Source organism: Myotis davidii, unplaced genomic scaffold (assembly GCF_000327345.1).
Source record: "Myotis davidii unplaced genomic scaffold, ASM32734v1 scaffold205, whole genome shotgun sequence".
In the NCBI taxonomy this organism is placed as follows: domain Eukaryota; kingdom Metazoa; phylum Chordata; class Mammalia; order Chiroptera; family Vespertilionidae; genus Myotis; species Myotis davidii.
This window is the reverse complement of record NW_006297573.1, coordinates 3,645,190-3,649,393: the sequence shown is the minus strand read 5'-3', so window position 1 is coordinate 3,649,393 and position 4,204 is coordinate 3,645,190. Positions and strand designations below refer to the sequence as shown.

At 44.8% G+C, this 4,204-nt stretch overlaps 1 protein-coding gene across 1 annotated transcript in view; it reads right to left on the bottom strand.

Moving 5' to 3' along the window:
* The window catches only part of LOC102771187 (cAMP-specific 3',5'-cyclic phosphodiesterase 4B), a 435,382-nt gene extending 435,020 nt beyond the window's left edge, over nt 1-362 (bottom strand). Inside the window, exon 1 of the mRNA XM_006773277.2 lies at nt 151-362. The gene's annotated coding sequence lies outside the window, so the exon portion shown is untranslated. The remainder of the gene's footprint in view (nt 1-150) is intronic.
* Nucleotides 363-4,204: the final 3,842 nt, after the last annotated feature.

Below are 4,204 nucleotides of genomic sequence, written 5' to 3'. Positions count from 1 at the left end.
AGTGTGGTGGCTGGGCAGGGACTGGATGCTGTGTGGAGTAGGTTGTAACTGCGGAGGCCACCACCTGTCAATTCCAAGGAACCAGACACACCGTCCCCAGCAGCCGGCGGCCTCTCCCGGAGCCCCTCGCTTATTTCCTCCTGCACCTACCTCGCCGACCGCCGCAGTACTCCGCCGGCTGGATACCGAGGGAGTTTTGCAAAATAACCCTCACTCTCCGCCAGGAGCTCAGGGCATCTCTCTTCCCACCAGAGCTGAAGGATTACGCGCAGCCCTGCGTGCCTCTCCAAAGCCGGATGCCGAAAATCCTGGTTTGAACCCCAAACTCGTCGGGCCCCCTCCCGCCCCCATTCATAATCCCAGCGGCCGTCTGCCACTACGCACCCTCCCCCTGCCGCCCGCGCCGGCAGCGATTCGCTGTCCCTGGATCGTGTCAGTCACTCGCTCCTCATCAGCCGTGAGCACTGTACGAGAAGCTCCGCAGCCGCGGGTTGCACAAAGGGGAGTGGGGAGGAGGACACTCAGAGCTCGGGGTTCGCGGAGCAGAGGGAGCGAGTGGGGCAAATTCTGTGGGAGGAGCTGGTGTGAAGCGGGGGTCCGCTGCTCTCCTGTTGCACAAAGGAGCTCCAGGGTGCCTAAGCGCCCTGCTCCTGATCCCACGGGCCAGATCACCGCGGTGGAGGTGCTCCAGCAAGACACGCTGGGAGTGGGTCCCACACCTTGGGGATTTGCGTGACCCAGCAACTGGCACCCGGGAGCCGGACTGGCCAGTGTGGAAGAACGCAGCAGGTGGGTGGGGTGCGGGGAGGGGGTACACAGGTTTCCTTTCCCCAAGTTGTTCAGCCCTTTTCAGTCAGAGGAAGAGAAAAAGAGCTGGCAAGGTGACGAGGAGGAAGAGAGAGATGCAGTGACTGCTTCTTGAACTACTACTACAACTATCCAGAGACCAGGAAAACTTGAATGGACAAAACTGTCCTATTTCTCAATTTACTCCAATGCACACTATGGCACACACCATTTTGCACTAAGCACTATATACTGTGCCAGGTGTGGGGGCACCTTCTCTGCTCCCAAGGAGCTCACAGCCTTGTGGGAGACACAATTACATTAGTGGGAGGAATTTTCTCTAGTTGGAGAGGAAATGGGTCAGGGAATTAGATCCCTTCTGAACTTTGTATTAAAGGGTATTTGGAGCTTGCCAAAGAAGTGGCAAAAGCCTACTATTACCCACCCATTACCCCAAACCAGCTTTACCTACACACACTATGAGCATCATACCCGAGAGCTTACCAATTTGGGGACGTAATGGGCTCCTGTCCTGCACTATTTCCCCTTTGTGGTTTTGGAGGAACATTTTCAAACATTAGCCCTTGGAATGTAGAACGCCCAGTTCTCCACAGCTGAGATGCTGCCTTCTTGGACCTGTTGCTTCTTGTACCATCCACCTTATCTATTAGCTTGACATTGAGCCCGAAGCCAAAATTAATAATACGGAGGCAGCGAACATCTGGAAGGAAGCCAATAAATCCTGCAATGCAGTCATGATGCTGACACATGCCCTGTCTGTATAATAATGACAATATAATCTTTTTCCCGAACTGCAGTGAGGATTAATTAGCCAGACTTATTAAATTAAAGAGACCATTGCCCAAATGGAGTGTGGGATGGGAAACTAAATTGTGATTCAATCTAAGAAAGAAAGAAAAAAAAAGAGAGAAAAACAGTTTGAGTGGCATGCTTTCCCTCTCTGAATATTAGAACTTTGAAAGGTATTAATGATTGCTAAAGCACCCAAGGTTATTACAACATCTTCAGAAAAGTATGTCCAAAGAGCTCTTGTTGCAAAAAAAGAATTAAAGATAATGTCACCTACTTAAACATATTTCCCACTTCTCCCTAGAAATTTTATAAACTAGCAAAGAGAATGGAGGAAAATGTCAAATGCCACTTTCAGCTAGTTTATACAGATTTTATGCACAAATTCCAAAGTACTTGTAAAGGTTGCAAAAAGCAGCTCCATTTGGGCAGAAGTCATAGGAAAAAGGCCCAGGGAAGAGAATTAAAGGGAACCAGCAGTAAGGACAAGCAAAAATATGTTTCCTGAAAGTGAGAGGCTTACCATAATTTTTTTCATTAAGGAAAAAATAAATTAAATTTACTTCTTAGTGAGGCAAAATACAAAAGCAGCTATGTCAAAAAAAAATAAGGGGCGGGTGGGCGAGTAGGAGCAGAAAAGGCAAAAGAGGCACACAGAGATGGAGATAAAGGGCACAATTTCCAGGGGACCCAGGAACAGCAGGTCAGGGTAACCATAATCCTTGAAGATGAGGTGTGGAAACCCACTTTCTTGTTTGGAAGAACTGAGGAGCACAGAGCTGCTGGCAGATGGTCTCCTGAACCAGATTTACTTCAGAGACTCAGAGGGAGCGAGTCTATAGAAAAACCATAATTCCTGGAAGCAGCATGTAATCTACTGATGCTTGGCAAGCCACCCAGAACAATGGCTTATGAAGCTACCAATTGCCCCAACTGGTTTGGCTCAGTGGATAGAGCGTTGGCCTGTGGACTGAAGGGTCCTGGGTTCGAATCCAGTCAAGGGCCCATGCCCAGGTCGTGGGCTTGATCCCCAGTAGGGGGAGTGCAGGAGGCAGCAGATCAATGATTTTCTCATCATTGATGTTTCTATCTCTCTCTCTCCCTCTCCCTTCCTCTCTGAAATCAATAAAAAAAATTTAAAAATAAAAAAGAAGCTACCAATTACTTGCCTACAATTCAATGAAGTGAGAAGTTGGGATGGGCCCAACTAGGATGGCTTATCTCTTTTCCAGGTGGTGTCAGCGGGTCTCATTCATATATTTGGGCCTCAGAAAGGATGGCTTGAACACCTGAGGCCTCTTTCCAGAAAGTTAACTCAGGCTTTTTCCTAAGGAGGTAGAAGAATTCCCAGCAGGAAGAGAGAGGGCAGGCCCCAATGTTCATGCTCTTTTCAAACTCCTGTATGTGTCATGTTTGCTAATGCCCCATTGGCTAAAGCAAATCCTACAGCTACGTGGGAGTTGTCAGTTTTGGAGGATCATTAATATAAAATTAATATAGAACACTAAATAAGAGCTTTTTATCGTGAGAATAGGAAAGCTACCTTGAATTCTCTATTTCAGGAACTTTCTACAAAGATTGACTAGAAGAACATGATTTGTTCAGTAGTGAGTCGTGACAAAGAAGAAACTGGCACAAAAAGTATGCAAAGAAACTGTAAGAAAAATTCTGAAAAGGAACATCAATATTTACCAATAGTTGAGGGAGAGGGAAGTTGCCACAAAGGCAATGGAAACTGTGACTAATGTATTTTCTAACAAATACAGAAAGCCTAGAAATAAAACCATGCCTATGGCCAATTGATATTTAACAAAGGCGACAAGAACATAAAATGGGGTCAAGAGAGTCTCTTCAAAAATGGTGTTGGGAATATTGGACAAGTTTATGCAAAAAAACAAATGAAACTAGACCATCAACTCACACCATATGCAAGAATAAACTAAAAATGGATTAAAGACTTTTAGTGAAACCATGAAAATCCTAGAAGAAAACATAGGCAGTAAAATCTCGGACATTTCTTAGCAATATTTTTTTCTCCTATATTTCCTCAGGCAAGGGAAACAAAAGAAAAAATAAACAAATGGGACTACAATACAAGATACAGTTTCTTTAAAGATTTAGAATAGCTGAAACCGGTTTGGTTCAGTGGATAGAGCGTCGGCCTGCAGACTGAAAGGTCCCAGGTTCGATTCCGGTCAAGGGCATGTACCTGGGTTGTGGGCACATCCCTAGTAGGAGATATGCAGGAGGCAGCTGATCAATGTCTCTCTCTCATTGATGTTTCTAACTCTCTATCTCTCTCCCTTCCTCTCTATAAAAAATCAATAAAATATATTTTTTTAAAAAGATTTAGAATAGTTGAAAACAAAAGGAAAATCACCGTTTTACCTAGATAATGTTCCATCCCTTCCCACATACAACAAGTAATAACAATAAACAAGTTTGACCTTGATATCAGACCAATTGGATTTGGAACAAATAAGTATTCTGTGCAACTTTATAACACAAGAAGTAAAACAATGGAGATGTAAAACTTATGAATATTTATGAACTGAATGCATCAGAGCAGCAACTTACATAAGCAGACAGTACAGGAAATAGAAAGACA